We start from the raw sequence: 20,786 nt of genomic DNA, 5'->3' as shown, positions 1-20,786 counted from the left end.
TTTTTTTTTTTTTTTGAAGAGACAAACTATGAGAACACATAGAAACACACTTTTTCTTTCCTTTTTTCTTTGAACATGTTGAACTCATTACATATTGTATAATGTCACTACGCTCACACAGTTTAATTACATTAACATTTATTAAATACATTAAATTACATTATTATACAATATTTTTAGTTATTGTGGATTTTTTACTTTTACTTATTTAATATTATTTCCTGTTTTTATTACTTATTTATAATACTTGTTTTTTTACTACAGTACCAGTCAAAAGTTTGGACACACCTTCTCATTCAATGGTTTTTCTTTATTTATTTTTTATTTATTTTTTCTACATTGTAGATTAATATTGAAGACATCCAAACTATGAAGGAACATATATGGAATTTCCTGTTTTAATTACTTATTTATAATACTTGTTTTTTTTACTACAGTACCAGTCAAAAGTTTGGTTTTTATTTATTTGTATTTTTTTCGACATTGTAGATTAATATTGAAGACATCCAAACTATGAAGGAACACATATGGAATTATGTGGTAAACAAACAAATGCTCAACAAACCAGAATATGTTTTATATTTTAGATTCTTCAAAGTAGTTGAATGAGAAGGTGTGTCCAAACGTTTGACTGGTACTGTATATATATATATAAGAAGAAGAAGCAAGACGAAAGACTATACCACAAACCTTTACTGGGTTGAAATGTCCACCTCACTGGGTCTAAATCAGGGTGGTAATATCATTTTCAAACCTAAATACAGTACCAGTAATAGTAGCACTATGGGCCCACTTCCAATGGCCACTCATATGCACAAATAGAGTTTGAACCATGGTCCCCTTGATTCATATTTTTGCAGCTTATTGATGCAACCCCTGACACCTTGAAGTGCCAAACCCCATTTGTCCTGATACATTTTGGAGGAAAGGGGTTGCAAAAATGAGGCTACGCTATAACTATCACATCACAAGAGTAAATCACGAGTCCTCTTTCTATCGTGTACAAAATAAAACATGTATAACTTGTCTTTTTACTACATAAAGCTCATTTCATCTCAAGTTCATCATGATGAAACATTTCACCCGTCCTCTCTGTTACATAGACCAACGTTTTAACCCATCACATCATTAACTTTGTGTAAACATGTTTTAATTTGCCAATCAGATGAAGTATTGGGTGAGTGGGGTCACCCCCTGAAGCCTGCACTCAAGGGCCCCGTTTCCAATGACCCCCATTACTTTGACGCAAGTCTGTGAGAGTCCAGCACTGAAAGTAAGTAAGTGCTCTGGTTGACTTTTTTGAGCTCTCTACGCACACTTTCCAGTATGCAGACTTTGCTCAAGGGTTTAAACCACAGTACTGAAGGCCAGTGTTGGGACGGTAGACTCGCACTGACGGGGTGTTTCCGTACGTGCAGGATGAAACATCGGCCTCACTGTGTGCTGTCCGCAGAAATGTGTCAGGGAACATGAGATCAAAAAGTGTTCCATCATTCCTCGTTCAGTGTTTGAAGCCCTCACACCGTCACCTCACACGGGAAAGATTCCCCTGTTTATTACTGGATAACTGTAAATGGTTTTAAAATCAAAGAGGTAGGCGTGTGTTGACAATTACATTAACGATGATGGTACAGGTCAAATCAATTTAAGTTTTGTAGGTTTCAGTCCTCAGGGATAACAGGGGGAACATTAAAAAAAGTCTACAAAATGATCTAAGCTAAACAAACCATTTATTAGCTTTCAATCCCATTATCAGTGAAGAAGAGTTGGCCTTGAGTCAAACTACTTTTTCTTTCATGATTTGTAGGTAAATTAGTTCATTTAAAATCTGAGCGAGACCTGCACAAAGGGATTAACAAAGCATACGTGGTGAAAATGACTATAGAAATGTACAAATTAGAGTCACTTACTTATACTTATACGATAAGTACTTATACTTATCCTCAAACTTCTAAATGACAGAAGTATTTCCATAACAAGTGGAACTGAAACTCCCAATTCATTGAGGTGATCAACCAAAAAAGCAACATGAAGGTGCAGTAATGTAACTTCCCAATATGAACCAGTCTCTGCAAATTCTAATGATACACTATAGCGTTCTGCAGTGACTGACATTTATCTGCATTGTTTTGACAGAGTGGTTTGTGATATTTAGACGCATTAATCCAAATTAACCAGGAATAACTACAGCATTGAAACAACAATAATTTTGTCTCTTTTGCTGTGATAAATTGCGCCCAAGGCTCTACAGCAGGAAGAAACTAGAGGCTGTTGAGCTGAACGTCCACACACCAAGAAAAAGCTCTAACTGTAGGGGAAAAGTCAACGCATGAATTAAATACTTTGTTCAACGATTCTCTTATAGTTCAAACAACGCTGTGCTGCCGCAGCACTTTCGTGGAATATTTTAAGTTAATGTGATTTTACTCGCTGTGCAAACTCTCAGCCAAACACCCACAATGCACTAAAACACTTATTCTGTGTAGATGTTCACATCCACACTCTGTCAGACAACCACAGTTATGTTAAAAAAGAAGATTACAAGAATAGATCCAGTTTGCAGCCATTACTCTTCTCATTAGCTGACTCCTATTATGTGTAGTGATGTGTGTATAATTACACTCTTCTGTCATCTAATTTCAGTACACACACACACATCACTTTACTGGTGAATTACTAGACATATATCTTACTATTAAATATAAAATGACAGCATTGGTGCAAAGCCATACGTGGCCTTATATACACTGTTTAAAATCTGTGTTTACAGCCAGGTTTTATTCAATTTAACTCACAAATGTTATAACAATAAACTTGCTTTTCCCCCAGTTTGTCTTACACAGGAGTTTCTATTTAGAAATATAGACTTTGGTTCAGGTATATGGCCCTAAATATTCTGGACAAACCAGACGCAAAACTGCAGTACAACATAATACTTATGCCGGTAGTAGTATAATAATAAAGGCAATGTGTTTTTTTAATGATTTGATTGGTATTATTTGTTTGCTAATGATTAATTTAGACAGAATGGCTGCTTGTAACTATAATCATTTTCATTTATTCATATTTCTTTTCAATGTTTATGTTGTTAATTAACACAGCTAAACTTAATTAACTAAACTAGTTCAGTTTACTGCATTATTTAACTTTTGAATGTATTTATGCGTAGTTAAGATAAAGGAATATTGTGTCTTTGGTTGCAAAAGATCACTCGAAGTACATTATTTAACCAGAACCACAATCCTTGGTTTATTTACAGAGACAGCACATTAATAAACCATACCATGAACATGTAAATGTGCTACTGAAAAAAGACTTCTTGAACCGGAAAATGTGAAATGATACCAACACACTCTCTTGTGTCAGCTCTGTGTATCTACCGTCTTTATTTATTTATCTGACGTACCTTGAACTTGTTTTCTTGTATTTATCTTTGATGCTCAGCTTCTTGCTCCTGAAATGACCCAAATTCCCCACAGGGATCGTTCAAACTTCATCTGATTTAATCCAGTACATTTGTTTAAACAATTCACCTTCCTGCCGACCTGATTTACATTTAATTGTTATTGTTTCACATGTGAGGAGTCCTCAGCTGAAGGTCTACAACCTGGATCTCACCTTTTACCGCCATTTCACTGCCCTTGTTATGTTTAATACAAAACAGAGAGGAAAACTGCAATCATGTGACTGCAACTTCTGATTACATTTACATTATAGGAGCCTGTTCTGTGCTGACACAGAGGAATGTAAAAGCATTTACACTGTTAAGAATTTATGTAATTTGTATTTTGTGCCTTTTTGACACATTTAATGACAAAATGATACTTAAAATGAAAGTGAAATTGCTATAAACAATCTAAAATAGTAACAATTGTTATGAGAATAGGTAATTATTACTTGTAAAATAACATGTTCTTGCCTTTCTGTGGATATTTGATGGGTTTGTGTTAAAATTTCAGGCACTTTTCCTATTTCCATTTCATGTTACTCTAAACTTCCTCACTACAACTTAGAGAGAATTCCACAATTTCTTTTTCACTGCTCTAGTTACTAGTTACACTAAAGATTTTTTTAAAAATATAAAACATATGAGAAATATGATGTAAATATTGAAATTAGAGAAAATAGACCAACAACAATAACAAATGTTACATATGCATTATATCATATGATACACGATTCAATACGATTTTATACGATACAATATAACAAGAGTAATATTTCTGAATAATACTACTTTCAGTATATTTTTCTTAATAACACTTAAGTGACATTTTCAATGCAGAACAATGAAGTATTTATTATTGCAAAATGTTTTGTTCTGCATTTATCATAGACCAATTCCTACCATGTTTGTTATCCAAACTGTTAACCTGATTTTGGCTTTGTATATATTGTAAATATTTTGGATTTGCACCTTATTGTTATTTTTATCTTGAACTTTTATATTCTAACTCCTCTGCGAAGCAATTTCCCTCCGAGAATAATACAGTTTTCTCTAATCTTGCTACGTTTACTTAAATAAAGGATCTGAATGGTTCTTCCAACACTGGTTAGCGGGATAAATAGTTAATGCTGTAACCCGTCATTGTTACTCAAATTGTCTTGGAGTAAAACACCAAAGCCTGCACAATCGCCGATAACTCTCTCTAACAGCCCTCACTGTAAATGTAAAACATGGGAGGTTGAGAGCTAAAGCTTTTATTGTCTGGATTAATAACCCTATAGTCGGAGCTAATGGCTTCCTGAAGAACAGCGGTTCTTTTCTTCTGCCTCCTCAAGAGTCAAACCTCTGAGATCTGTATGAGGAATAAATTGTTCAATAACTGACTCCAAACCAGCACTCGATGTTAAAACCCCACTCCTCATGTTCGACGTGTTATTTAATTACACTTATGCATCATTTGGGCAGAATTCCCTTAAAATAAAGGAAAATGAATGAAAAACGTTTATCCAATACGCTTCACAGTCTCAGCCCCCCTGTGGGTTGATTGTTTGAGGATCAATAAAACACATACAGGCTCGGTGTTTGATTGAAGCATGATTTCTTGCTTTGTTTACATAGAGATTTGTTGAAATGTAGAGCCTTCATTTTACTTCTTCTTTGCTACAGAGTCTGAGAGTGTGGCAACGACAGGCAGTAAAAGATGTATTTGTATTTGTTATGTCAAAGTATAATTCATTATTTCTACAAATGCTTATGTATTCCATGTTGGGTCAAATTCAACATAATAATCATCATTTCCATTCAGCATTTTGTAAAATAAAATCCAGGTTGTGCAGAAAATGGTGCATTAGTCTTTTTCGATTTCCAGTCTTTTGCACAGTAAATGACAACATTTAGAGTGAAATACAACGAGCGTAACGCTTAAGTAAAACAGCCAGCAGTAGCCAGGAATAATTACCTTCCCCAGGATAATGGAAGCGTTATACTAAATAAAAGCCAGGCAGATTTTTAGACGAGAGAAAGATCAGGTGCTTGATGAGAAAATTATCAAGTGTGAGAGGAAGAAAGAGTGGAGGAAAAAGGAACATTGGGGGTTCCATAAATAGTTTTCAAACCTCGACTTTCCTTTTATAAGTTTGAAGGAGTTTGTAGTCGATGCTCACCAGGTCAAAGTCTCGCTGTGTGTCCTTTCAGGTTTCTTTATCCAGCACAATAAATGCATTTATTCACACGAGTGGTGACTGAGGGAGGCGACAAATGATCATGGAAACAATTTACATGCTTTTCTAAAAATGAGGGGAAAACTAGATTTACTGCCTCACGGTTGTTTGCCGAAACCAACTGGTTCCATTAGACATTCGTGTTAAATTGTCATAATTATTGCATACAATCTTGAGTTATGGCCAGAAAACATGTATTTTGATGTCATCTTTGACCACAGAATTTTAATAATTAAAAAACAGAGTGGACGTTTTAGCCAAATTTGAAGAAATTCGCTCAACGTGTTCCTGAGATATCGTCTTCACAAGAATGGGAGGAACATAAGGTCACAGTGACCTTGACCTTTGACCTCAATAATCTAATCACTTAATCCTTGAGGCCTGGTGGACGTATATGTGCCAAATAAGAAGACATTTATTCAAGGCATTGCTGAGACATCACATTCACAAAAATGGACAGGCGGACAGAAGGAAGGATGAACGGACAGACGGACAAAGCTGAAACAGAATATGATCATGAACTGGACGGATTTTGCTTGACCCACAAACACGGCTCACAAGGGGCATTTGCTGCAGGGACCCAACTGACCCCTTTTTATTTATGGAAATTAGGTTTAACACAATTTTGCTTGTGTTAATGCAACATGTATGTATGAACACAGGTAAACAGGACGTGTATTAATGCAGGATCCGCTTTAAGACCCTAAAACATTCCTAAACAAATTGGCAATTTATCAAAACCAACTGAGACACAATGAATGGGTCCTTTGGGGTCTGGAGCCTGGGGGCAGTTACTCACTTTGCTTATAATCCAGCTCTGTCCTTAAAGCTTTATATATCTTTCTTATCTGATTGGACATTACAAAGACATTTGTCAGAGGTTGAGAAATGACCGAAAATGTTACCTTAATATTCCAATAAATGCCTCCTAAATGTCACTAAATTGAACATTTTCTCCTCACTGTTAGAAAAAACCCCACATAATATATGCAAATTCTGTATTTAGATTCTTATCCCTCAATTATGCTGTATTTCACTTACCGTTAATATTATGCCTGCAGCATTGCATTGCATAAAATCATTTAGATGTCTACTGCATCATTATAAGCACATTTCCCTGTAATTCAGACTTACATATTTGGTATTCTGGGAAACCTTGGGCTCCAGACTAGAATTAACAATTATGCTCTGTTTTCTTTTAGCAATCCTTGTCTGCACAGCATGAGCTTGTAATAATGGACCCAACAAACAATCTGTTGGTCTAATGAGGTTTAGCTGAAACGCTGAGAGAACACTGAGTAAAGAAGTGCAACGCTCTCAATATTAATTAAGCAGGACGGAGAGTCTGCAGCCATGCTAGCAGCTCTGTGAGGCTGTAGAGACTCAGTAGGGCTGTGAGCTAAATGCTAAAGTCAGAATGCTAACATGCTTGTAGAGCTGAGGCTTATGGGACTGCTCTTAGTTTTAGCATTGGTCAAATTAAAATGTTGACCTGATGAAGGCTTTTGATTAAAGGTCAAGATCAAAGTTATTACAGTTAATACACGTCCCTCCCAAATTGTCCCCACAATCCATCCCATAGATGTTGAGGTATTTTCAATTAAAAAGCCAAAATATCAGCTTCCTGGTGGCACTAGAGGGAAAGTCAGAGGGATTGCCAAAGTAATTAGGATACATCCTCTGGGGAACATGAAAGTCTAGAGAAAGGTGGTGCCAATCCATCAAATAGATGTGGGTTGAATTTGACCTGTTGGCAGAGCTACAAGAACAGTCAGAGGATAACAAAAAGACATTAGAATTCATCCTCTGGGGAACATGAATGTCAGTAAAATGTAATTGCAATCCATCAAATAGTTAGTTGATGTTATATCAGTCTGGATCAAAGTGGTGGATTGACAGGCCGAAACATAATTTCTTGAAGACAAAAGTGTTTGTCTTTTCCAGATGGTAACGCTTAAAGGCGTAGCAATCTGCTCCACACTGTCTCTCCTCATCGTCTCTTCAAGAGCCCTGTGTCTTTTTGCGTGTCTTTGTAGTCCTGTTGCAATTGATTGCACCAACAGGGATAACAGTTTCAGACAGTCTCCCCTCGGTGTTGCACTTGGTTGTACAAACATTGCGTAAGGGGATCAGTGAGCTTCAAGCAGAGGTGCATGTTGGATCAATCGAAAGAGCGTCTGGAAACTCCCTCCTCCCCCCTACACCTTTCAGGCAAGTTTTGTAACTTCCCAAGATCAAGAATTCCAATTATCACAGCCACTCGGTTTAGGTGTGTGGAGGTGTGAGAGTATTCCTGGAATTTAACCACGAAACCATGAAAGTGTAACACCAAGAATGCCTTCACCATTTTACTCAAACAATCATTATTAATTAAAAAACACCACTACCTTCAGATGTGGCTGGATGAGAAATCGTTCAAACTTGTGCATCAAGCATTCTGGGGCGGCTGTGGCGTAGTGGAGAGCAAGGTAGTTCTCCAATCAGAGGGTCGGTAGTTCGATACCGGCAGTCGATGTGTCCTTGGGCAAGACACTTAACCCCAAGTTGCTCCTGAAGGCTTGCCATCGGTGTGGACTGGATGTTGCATGAATGTTAGTTAGAGTCTGATGGTGGCACCTCATCAGTGTGTGAATGGGTGAATGATATGTAATATACTACTGATTGTAAGTCGCTTTGGATAAAAGCGTCTGCTAAATGACTGTAATGTAATGTAATTCTCTGGTCTTAAAGGGCCAGTACGTCGGATTTGGCGCCATCTAACGGTGAGTTTGCAGATTGCATCCAACTGCAGCTTCTCCCGTGTGCCAAGCGTGTCGGAAAACTACGTATAAACATGGCGGACTCTGTGAAGAACAGCAGCTCTGTGTGCAGATATAAATGTCTCATTCTAAGGGAACGAAAACACTAAAAGACTATTATTTTCAGGTAATTATACACTAAAGAAAACACACTTATTACCATTATAATCCATCTGTTAGATCCCCCCTTACTCCTTACACTGGCCCTTTAAAGTGAGTGAGATACTCTACGTGGAAGCATATTGAGCCTCTTTTTCAATTAGCAGAGCATCCAACACCATAAATACAATGTTTTTGACTGACTTTGTGGCATTCAAGTGCTATCCGATTTATAATCAAATATTGGTGCAACCACAACACCGTTCTTACACCTGTTCCCACTGAGATATTTATCTCCTCTGCATTATTACCCATCCTATCTATACATACTTATCAGATAAGACATTTTCTTGCAAAGTGGCCTTCCGGCAACATGTTATCTCCGTTATGGCTGCTGCTGCTGCTGCTGCTGCTTTCTGTCTGTGTGGGCATCGTATTGATCGCTCTTTGCATCTCTGGAGGTGTTTCGGCGATAAAGGAATTCGCCAACTGTGAGATGGAAATAAATCTATCGATGCATTTTAAAAAGAAGAAGAAGAGAAGCTTCTGCTAACTTGTGCAGCCTTTGAAGCTCACCCAAGTTGGCAGGTATGGCGCGCGGTGTCAGTTCGGATCTGGCTGAGTGTGTAACGCGCCACCCTCATTCTAATGAAGGTCCTCTGGATTACCCTCCACAGTCATTAGATCAGCATAATAAAGGGACTCTGGCCGGTGTTAGAGGAGGATTGAGGAGGAGGTGGGGCGAGGGTCGGGCACTCGGTGTGATAGACAACGACCTATAAGGCCTTCACGTGAATGGTGGTGGGGGTGTGGGGGACGCTTCAGTGAATTCACTTCCTCTGTTTGTCCCTGGCAGGCCCCAAGGTCACGTCTGCTCGCTGCTGAGGAGGCTTTTGTGATGGAAATCCTGTGGATAAAGTTTAACCCCTAGAACAATCCGAAACCTGGTCCTCCGTGTTCGTTCGCTCGCCCCCCTCCCCCTCCCTAGTCCCCCTGCTCCAATCCAGAAGCAAGAGGCTGTGAGTCCCGTGGCAGATCCTTGTTATGGGACCTGGCAGCAGATTGGATGGATAAGTGTTAAGTATGCTTGAGTGGGGTGACATTGTATTCTTTAGATTTGACACAGATGTTGCGGGGGGGGAGAAACAGAGCAAATTAAATCCATCGGTAATAATGTGCATGAATGATGGATTCATGTGCTGTTGACTTTTGTGTTCATTTAAAGCCAACAATAACGAGAAACAAGCATGTAATTCAAGATAAGATGGTGCTAGGATGACTCACTTTTGGAGTACAAATTGGAAACAGGCTAAAGTACGGCTCACACTGTCCCACAGTGGTACACACAAAGAACGTTTCAAAAAACCTCGGGACCACCCAGCCTTAAGGTTCCCTGGGAGGCAAACGTTAAATATCCTCTGCAGCTCAAGCTTGCAGGAGGAGTAAAATCAGTGTGGACATCAAATATACCTCTGCACACACTCACTATTCATACATAAGTGAATCTGTTCCACGTCAGCTGGCCGACTGCAATGTTTTTCACGCCAAGAGCACGATTCATCTGCTCTGCTGTGCTGCTGATTCACCGTGATCTCAGCCTCTGTTCTGCACAGCAGCATGCAAGCAAATTTCCAGGCTGCGTTGTGCAAAGCTGACTGTTTACTGTTTAATTGCACATTTTAAAAAACTGATGATATGATTGGCTTTTTTTCTGGAGCAGGCAGAAGAAAACAAGACTAAGAGTCTACAGCTATGTTAGCAGCTCTGTGGGACTGCAATTTGAGCAAAATGCTAATGTCAGCATGCTAACACGCGCACAGTGACAGTCTTAAAGGGGATTTTACACATGAAAGTCTATTTACAGGTCTTTAGGAAACACTACTGCGTTGTATAAAGCCTTTTGTGTTTCCAGAGGAAGCTCTGTGAAGTCTGATGAATTGCCTCAAGGGATGTCACTTGAGTCAGCATCAGTTGGGGCTGAAAACAAGTTTGAAAATGAAAAAAATATGTGGTTTGGAGTTTCAAAGAAATGAGCTTACCAGACCTCCGTAGGCCGCTCCTCTTCTCTGCTTGAGGCTAGCAGCTCGAGGCTACATTAGCCGCTAATGGCCTAAAACACCTGAATTTTCAACTGATCTATTGCAACATAAATTGTGGGTGATTTTCATAAGGAAGAAGAATGTGTGTCACAAAAAGCATGATTTATCTGGTTCTGCTGCATCGATTTTGATCATTTTTCTAAACAACTGTTTACAACTGTCCATTGTGAGTCATTGTGAGACAATGTTAAAGGAGTGAAATACTAAAATGGAGGCTTACTCTTGCGTTGTAACATTTCCTTTTCACAATCAACACTTGCAATTGACAAGGTAATACAAAACCATACGTTTCATTTTGACCTCTTTACTTAAGATTTAATTTAACTTGTTGTTTTTTTCGTTTTACAAAATGTACCAAATCACTGGCAACAAGGAAGATCTTGGGTAGATAAAAATTAGAATAAATATGAAACAACATTTTAATCATTACCTGACATGACATGGGGATGTCAGGTAATATTTACCATGTTCACCATTTTGATTTAGTGTGTTAACATGCCAACATTTCATAATACGCACTAAGCGCAAGTAGAGCTGATGCTCATAAGAATGCCCTTTTTTTGCAGGTATTTTGGTAATAAACCACTTCTGATCGTTAAAACAATTCCTGCACCGCCTCCCTAAATAAATGAGAACAAAAAACATGACAAAAAAGAAGAAGAAAATACTGCGCTGTTAATATGTGTTGAGCCTCTTTCAGCTGTAATGACTAAAATAAATATTCTTCTAACCCTCTGTGTTTCTTGTGTATTCGGCGGACACTTTTTGGATACCATTACTCTGCCTCTGTCTCCACCCTGATCTGTGTGTGTGTGTGTGTGTGTGTGTGTTAGTGTGTGTGTTAGTGTGTGTGTGTGTGTGTGTGTGTGTGTGTGTGTGTGTGTGTGTGTGTGTGTGTGTGTGTGTGTGTGTGTGTGTGTCACTTCCTGCCTTTGAACACAAGGTGGGGCTGTGAGACCTGTGCTAATCACCAGACCTTCCTCTCTCATGCCTCTCATCTCTCTGTGTTCTTGTTCCTCCTGTGTGGTGATATTTGGTGCTGCTGTCATCTTAATGTCACAGCGGTGGGGTGGAGGAGGCGTGACCAGGGTGGGAGATGGTGTGTGTGTGTATGTGTATGTGTGTGTGTGTGTGGATTCCTGGGGGGTCTTGTTTTCTCAGGGATGGCAGCACAGTCTGGGAGACATTGATTTGGACTACCGCTCTGTGACGAGACAAACCGCAGCACGCCAAGGTCACTCAGACGCATCATCTCTCTATTCAGAGTGGGACGGGTTCCACAGCGAAGCATTGGGAGGACGGGTTGTGTAAAAAGCTTCCCTCAAAGTGCCTTAAGCATGGAAAAAATTAACTCCCAGTCCAGAATCATTTGATGCTCAATGATCCCTCAAGGCTTGAAATTGTTTTACCAGGTGTAATCGCCCTCCTGAAATGTCACAGAAAGGCATTTGGTCTTAAGGGAGCTTTTTATAGCTGAAATGTTGATCAATCCCTTTAGAATAAAACATTCATCAAAACTGGAGACATGAGGGGGTTTTTTTCTCTTCCCAACTGCCCTTATTGAAGGGTGCAGCAGAGCTCTTTCCAGCTGTCTTGTTCTATTTCAGGGTCAATCATGTGAAACTCACTCTTCAAGTGGAGCTGGACGCATTCCAACTCGCTGTGAGTCAGAGCTGAAGACTTTGCTGCAGTGCAAAAGTGAGAAAATACTTCCTTTATTGGTATTTAGTGGGGTTTTTTGTGGTCTTTATGCAACTGAGACACATGGTTTTTAACTTTTTCTCCTTTTTCCCTCAGGCTGTGTTTGCAGAATAAATAATGCTATTTCTGTGTTTCTTCACCTTTATGCATCTAAGCAGCAGGTTTATGGAGCAAGCATGTTTTTTTTATTATAAATGTGCTCAACACACAACCACAACTGGGAGTTCCCGAGCACTGGTGGCCTGCAGTATCTCTGCTGCAGCAGCTGGGTGTTGGATTCAAACCAGCGACCCTGTCCTCCCAACGTACCAGCAAAAACATCTGTCGTGCTGCGTCATTGCAATTTAGTCTCATATTCAATCGTCAAAATGGATTTTTACTTCAAACAAGTGAAAGTTTAAAAGCACAGTTAAAGTTCATCCAGAAAAATACTTTTCATGTGAATGCTCTTAACATAGTTATGCTTATTTCCTGTGCTGTCATCTGAGGATCCACTAGGTTTCCCACTGCTCAAACCCATCTGATTTAACCATTATACTGTCGCTGTCAGACTTTAAAACGTCTCTTTACTGCTCTCAGCTGTCATTTCACTGCTTCCTTGACACACTCCACTTCTCCGTCGGCTGTTTATTTTCCATCCCAAAATGTGACTCAGCTCAAAATCCTGTCCAGTCAGCTCCTCAGGAATCCTGCACTTATCTTCATTCATCTCCTCATGCTCCACCAAAAAACATCTTCACCAGCGTCTCTAATACGGGGAAAGCCCTCTAATAATGTATTTTAAAAACATTACAGTGTGATTAGTTTACTGTGTGAAAGGTTTTCTTGTAAACTAAAGTATGCTACATTTATTTTCAGTCCTTGAGACATGGCAGGCGTTAGGAATGAATTTCAGTTTCAAGTTTATTATTTTAATTCCTGCTTTGTTTACATCTAATTCATCCCTTTGTTGGTGCATTGCTACTCTTTCTTTGCGCGTTACTGCCGCCAACTGTCAGAAATGAAACGTGAAACCAGCAGCAGGAGTCTGTATCACATTTGTGTAAAGATAAAGAAAAGTAAAAGAAAGAGGCAAAAGTGTTTTTTTTAAGGAGAAATAAGGAAAGAATGAGTCAATACACTTCCTGAGTGATAGCATGCTATAAGACAATATAATTAAGGAACAACAGTGATATATTAAAGCCGTGTAGGTTTTTATTCACTGTTACAATCGTTAAAAAGAAAAAGCAGCATGTGTATACATTCAGTTTACCTTCAGTAGCTAGCGTAGCATTGAAGTGCTAACAATGTGCTAATGTGCTCTGCTAATGTTAGCTCCACATAGTTTCTATGTAGAAGAGTATGGCTTTAAAAGGCACCTTTGAACCAGCTAAGAAGAACACGATTGAACACCATGTCATGAACTTCACAGTTAATGGCGACATCTAAATAAATGTTAATAATCATCTAAAGATTTAAGCATGTTTTCCACTGCGTCTGTGTTTTGCTGCGTTTGTGTGTTGCTTGGTAACCGATGTGCTAAATGTCGCTGAGGAACTACATCGCTTGGCGGAAGAATTCATTTTTTAACCAGAAATAATTGCCTTTTTTTGTTGCTGCGTGTTTATTTTATGAAACCATGCCAGGTATATGTAGTAACCGTTATATAAAAGCAGTAAACCACTTGAGGCAGTGATTCACAGTGACTTTACAACAGGTAAGTTTAACAACGCCCCTCAGCTGTTGTAAAATCACTGTGAATATATGAACATTTATATCCATACATGCTAAGTGCTCTGCTGCTGTCTCATGAAAATAATCAAAACCAGACATTTCAGAAACTTCCACCCTGAATTTAAAGAATTCAGGGTGGAAGTTGCCGCACAAGTTTCAGGAAGTTTCTAAGAGTTTGTTGATTAAAGAAGCTGAATCAACACTTCAGTATTCTTGAAACTAGTTGATTCATATCAGAAACAAATAAATATCTCACCTTCTTTCTTTTACTAACTACATAACTATTGAAGTTGAACACTTTGAGTGTTATTCATGATGACGCTTTATTTTACCCATTCCTCATTTTCCGTTACACAATACGCTCTCGAAATTCATTTCCAACAGCAACTCAATGGAGTCGTTTCAGGCCTGCGGTCGGGCTAAACTTTCGCGGCCTGAAGAAGATTAGCGTGTCTAGAATTGGGAAAACAATATTTTAGTTAGTTTTGTTTTCCTCCTTATGCGGGACACACGGCGAGCACAGCTTGGCTGCAGCGATGGCTGCGATCAATCAGCGGCTATTCAAACACAATCAGCCATGTTGTGCCACGTTGCCACACAAAACTCCTCTCCAATTACCAACACAATCACATCTGATTGCTCCTCATGTGTGTGTTGGTCAGTTTCCAGAAAGTTGCTGTGTTCGTGAGCCTGATTTCTGCTTTATGACTCAGAGTGAGAGAGATCTCATGATTAAATTGTGACATGTTGTAGTTGTTTATTTTCTTTTTGATTTAATCCTAGGTCATGTTGTGTAACTGTTACTAACATATGTTTCTCTTTATCCTTCGTTTATTTATTAGTATTCCCTCTTTACACTTTGGCAGCACAGGTGCTTATACAGGCCAATAATAAAAGCTGCAAATGTGACTGTAATTGTGAGCGGGAGAGACGGAGCGTTGCTGCTATTTCAAGTTATTTATTCAAACTCCACTCACACACACTCTCACACACACACACACACACACACACACACACACACACACACACACACACACACACACACACACACACTGGGCTGCTGTTAATATCCACACACTGATTCCAGACGTCCTCCCCGTCTCTCTGTTTCCCCCGCAGTAATAAACTGTTCTGTTTGCAGTTCCCCCTTTTTTTTAAATGTAAATACGCCGCGGCCTTATCGTTTGCATCATCCCCACAGCCTCAACAACATGGTCTAAATATTCAGGAGAGAGTATTCAGGAAAAACGCTCGCAGTGTGGGTTTGTTTTTCTGCGCAGCGGGAGGAGATTGATGGTGTGTTTGCATTCCCTGCGTGCTGTTCATCGGCATGCTGTCTCAAGAAACACATGCTGTATACATACGGGGCATACAGGATAATGGAAGATAAATGTGGTACGATGGGGGAGGATGGGAGGAAATAGCATAAGAGGAATTTACTGTGAACAGATGAGATAGTGTTCTGTTCAGTTTGTTTTATTTTTGTGTTTAGCTCCTGAACTCTGGACAGGAGTGGAGACTTTATCACTAAGTCAAAAACTAAACAGATGTTATAGTATGTAAGTGACAGAGGCTTCTTAAAAGAATAGTTCAACCCCAAAAACATGATATAAATTGTATACAGTACTACTCGCCTCCTTTGACTCAATGGTCCCCCCTGCTCTCTTTTTTGTCAGAATTCAAGGCTCAAATCAAATCCCAAAAAGTTGGGAGCTTGGAAGACATGATTAAGATGCTTATGAGATTATAAAAACTAACACATTTTGTTTACACTGTGCCACATTTTGGGATTTAACACTAATAAAACCTTGAGGTTTTTTAGGTGCTGTACAAATTGGGAAAATAACACGTGTTGGGTCAATATTAAGGTGCTGTCAGACAGAAAACAGTTTATAAATTCAGAAATTATAATCAATATATTCAGGGTGCTATTTGGGGGCACTGTGATAAGAGGAATTATAACACAGTTTGGGGATACCTGCGAGGATGTTTTACTAAATTATGAGATTTCGGGGACATTATATCAGACTTTTTAGGTGATACAAACAAAAATACAATCCATATGACTCTTTAGCAAATTTTGAGATTTGGGAAGCTGTGGGCAATATTTTTCTTTTGTTTTAAAAAAAATATTTCGGATGCTATTCTATATTTTTGCGATTTGTGTTCACCCCGTGCTCAGGTCCTCCAGTGGGCTTTTTCCAGGCCTGGTAGGTGAGCATAAGCTGCTTCAGCATCTTTGTAAATTATATGTGTGGCTCAGCAAAAAGTTTGGCAGGAGGAAATGTGGAATATGTTTGTTTATTCCTCTCTGGTGTGTTCTCACATCAACTCCCTCGAGGACAGATTGACGTCAGCCTTTGAAGTCCAACAACATGCTCGTGATCCCCGTTTGAACTCGAACATAATTGGTATCAACCGTTGAAAAAGCTGGCGATGAATGAGAAAACGAGTGAAAAACAGGACTCGGTGTAGCTTTACATGTTAATTATTCGGCTTATCTGAGTAATGAAACGACGGGGGCCGTCGAATAAATGTGTTTGAAAAAGTGAAAGGTTTCATTTCTGCAATCTGAAATGTATCAACGTTTCAAAAGGACATAATTATTTCATCATCAAAACATGATTTAATTGGAGGCAAAGGTCTGAAAAAAGATGATAAAGTCATTGCTTGTTTCGAACGGCGGATAGAAACATTTTGGAATTGAACTTTGTGACACAATCAGGTGCAATGAAAGTTTCTCAGTCTTTATTCTTATCAAGTTATAGCAGCATTATCTGCATTGTTAAGAAGTATGTGTTTCAGGATGGTTTGATTCAGATATGTTTCATCATCATCATCATCATCATCTCCATCAGCAGCAGAATCAGTCAGTTACAGATATTTAAATAATGGAGCTGCTCAGTAAAACAAACTCCTGCTGGAAGTTCAAATATAACTCGTTCCATATTTCATCTGGACTCTATTTTCTTCTTTTCCCGTCATATTGATTGAATCCGATCAGCATCATTGCAGGGAAACCTTTTTCTTTTTGCCTTTTGTCTTAACTGAAACTGTGCGCTACTACTCTGCAATCAATTTGTTTCCTGGAAGAGCAGCGGGCTTTGCTTAGCTTTTGCTGAGTTGTCATTAACAAACCCATTGGATGTTATTTGCGGGAGGAAATCCATGCAAACATAATTCATGACAGAGGAGAAGCCGCTTGCTCTATTTCAGCCGCATCTATTTTTAATGATGTTGACTTTTTCTGGCGAAGGAAAGAAAACAGATCAGGACACAGCGAGGATGGCGTGCAGTGCTGCGTTCGCCCTGCAGGTGACAGCAGTAGCATATTTAAAATGCAAACATGTGCTGAACATGTGCTGAACATGCACACACACACACACACACACACACACACACACACACACACACACACATATATATATATATATATGCATATATATATATATATGCACAGGCCCACAGAACAAAGATGGAATATCATTTTGAATCTTTTTTTTCTTAATTAGATTTTGGAGCTTTAGTTTCCCGCCCACATAAACTGCTCTTGGATCAGCTCTTTTGGAGATTAATTCTTTCCCAAAAACCAACACTCACGCTTTTGTCACTTCAGCCAGCTCATTTCGCTCTTTGCCCTTTTGCTTCGACCTGCAACTCGAGACATTTTTGTCCGAATAAGCATCATTACTAGAAAACAAACTATCAGCAGATTTGTTCTTGTGTGGAAAATAATGTAGCAGGGCAAAAAAAACAAAACCAAAAAAATCCATATCAATCAAAGAAGGGGACATTTCACAGTTGTGCACAATTCCAATAAAGTCTTGTGAGATTTGAAGGGCTGCGGGGAGTGAGTCAAACCCTGACTGCTGCTGTTCTCACCAGACTCCAGCTGTGTTTTCACCACTTTGCCCACTAAAGAAAAGCAGTGGAATTGCTGACTTCCCCCTGTGGGTTTAAATCTATGACAAATAAAATGAGTTTTTCTTTGTACTCTGTGTACGCATTTGCCCGCCCTCCCTCCTTTTTTTTTTTTTTTGACAGGTTCATTCGCTCAACAAGAAACACACAAAAAAGGATAAAAAGAAAATCACATCTAAGGTTTGCATTGAGATAACTAGAATGCCATGGCAACTGCTCCGAGGCAGGTTTTTTTCTTCGACATTTGGGATAGTATATTTCAGAGAGCGCAGGATTCAACGGCATATAATCTGATATAATTGGTAGAAACCTTCAGCACAGAACAATGTTTCCTTCATGAAGCTGTGAAGTTTTTATTAACCCCTCGCTCAAGGGGCATGTGCTGAGCACGCATGTAGTTTTTTTCCCCCCATCGACGGCCTGCCTCGCATTCACACGATTGCACACGTTCTCAGCTGGAAGCGGGCCGAGCTCCACCTCTGGAACAGCTGGCTGTTATTTGCCTCTCTCTCCACGGCAACAGCGGCGGGCCACATAAGGTAACCCAGCAGATGAAAAAAGGGGATATCTTTAAGCAGTTCAATTTTCTACTGAGAACCGTTGAAGATCCTTTTAAATAAAAAAACAACAAAGGCCACATACATCACCCGCTCCAGTTTGCCTTTTTTACTGGGCTGTCTTGGAAGTAAAAGCCGTCTCATAAAGTCATTTTATTTGACGTGAAAGTGCTCAGGACAAAGAGAGGAGGTTTGGTAAAAAATCTTGGCAGGCCTTTAAAGGAAGCCTCCCACAGAGAGAATGAGGTGCCCGCTAATCATCACCTCAGCACACGCCCATGTATTAGACTGAACCTTGTGTAAAGATCTTTTGTGAATACATTCCCCGCTGCTGAGGATCAGAGTGTAGGTTTGTCTTCTGCTGTATGACACAGAAGATGTGCCGTGATAACCTTAAACAGGCCCTATTATGCTATTTTCCGGGTGCATTTTTTTATCTCAAGTTCCAGTTACAACATGTTTACATGCGTTAATGCTCGTAATCCTCCTTGTTTTTCTCATCATGGCTATCCTGCAGCACCTCTTCTCACCCTCTCTCTGAAACGCTCCGTTGTAGCTCCTCCCTCCAGGAAGCAAAGTCTGCTCTGATTAGTCAGCTAGCCTGCTCAGTTGTGATTGGTCACGATTTCACATTTCAAAAAACTGTTCCTCTGTCTGTCTCTTTTGTTGTTTGAGGGTCAAACTACCTGGAAGGAGTTTTACGTCACTTCCGTTACATTATGACCTCATAAAGTTGCATTGTGACCTCATAAAGTCACGGAAGTGAAGGAGAGAATTCAATGGAGCAGCTTCAGGCAGCCTAGGAGCTTCTGAGGGGGAGGGTAACTCCTTTTAGGCGTGGACTTCAGGTTTTACACTCTATGGACCTTTTACATGTACAACAATATATATAACACACTAAAGGAGAGGGGAAAAGTGGAAAAGCATAATAGGGCCACTTTAAGTTAGGACATCCTCCGTCCTCCTGGCTGGAGGCGGTTCCTGGGCAGCTAGAGGGCCGATGGGTGGTTCCTCTGTGTTTTTGGTAGAAAGTGATGAGGTGGTGTAGAAATGAAAAGTGAGAAACGTGAGTGTATTGTATCATGTGAATGGAGGAGCAGCTGGCAGAGAAACCGGTTTGTTCTGTTCCTCGGGGGCAGAAAGATGAGGAGGTCCAGAGATATCCCGGCCAAAGAGGATCTCTGAGTTTGTTCTGAGAGGAGCGGTAATAGTCAGATCACAGAGATTTCCTCCAGCAAAGACTCTCATTTCTCTCTGTGTGTGTTTCCACTTTCAGATAGCCGCCCGAAAGGCCACACTGAGTACCCCGCGGCGCTCACGGCTTCCTTATCACCGCTCGTGCCACAGTAATGTGACTGTTGTCGGTTACGCCGCCCCGGCATGCATTTGAGGCGCCTTTTGTAATCCCCGAGGAAGATAAGCAGCGGAGGCGTTTAGGTGGGGCATTTTGTGACACAGCGTGCAACCGATGAAGAGATCTTCCGGCCCACGCAAGAACTGAAAGAGCTTGCAGATGCAGCACTGATGGCAACACACACACACACACACACACACACACACACACACACACACACACACACACACACACACACACACACACACACACACACACACACACACACACACAAACCTTCAGACACACACGGGTTTACGCATGCTTGCACACTTATTCAGATGCACGGTTGCATAATTTACAATCGCTGCTGTCAGGGGAGGAACCTTGTATCTCCATAAATGCCTTGTTTTTAGTTTCTTTGCCGAGGGCAGTCCAGGAGTCATAATTTATTATTTTCTAGTCGGAGCTAGTTGCTTCTAGCTGCTGCACCAATCAGGGTGTCCACAGAGACCAAACTGATCAACCCCTCATCAAACTTCGACACACATAGACCAATGGAGCTTTACTGGTTACATTTTTCTAACCCCTTAATCTTCTCGTCACTGGGAAAAATAATCACATTAATTAAGTAATCACAAGCTAAACTTTTTTTCTGGGGAGCCACTTTTAAATAATGACAAACCATCGAGACCCAATACACACAATAGGGGCTACATGTAAACATAGAGAAGAGTGATTTTGTGTGTAAATGAGCGTGACCAATTTTAATGTAATTTCCAAATCAACTTGTGTCATCTTGAATTGGTAAACCAGCCATTTCTAAGAGATTTAATGAATCACAACTTTGTTTTATACACATGTTTAAATACGACATATGAGACCAAATACATGCATT

Source organism: Anoplopoma fimbria, chromosome 20 (genome assembly GCF_027596085.1).
Source record: "Anoplopoma fimbria isolate UVic2021 breed Golden Eagle Sablefish chromosome 20, Afim_UVic_2022, whole genome shotgun sequence".
Lineage (NCBI taxonomy): Eukaryota > Metazoa > Chordata > Actinopteri > Perciformes > Anoplopomatidae > Anoplopoma > Anoplopoma fimbria.
The sequence above is the reverse complement of the archived record's forward strand: the minus strand, read 5'-3'. Positions refer to the sequence as shown.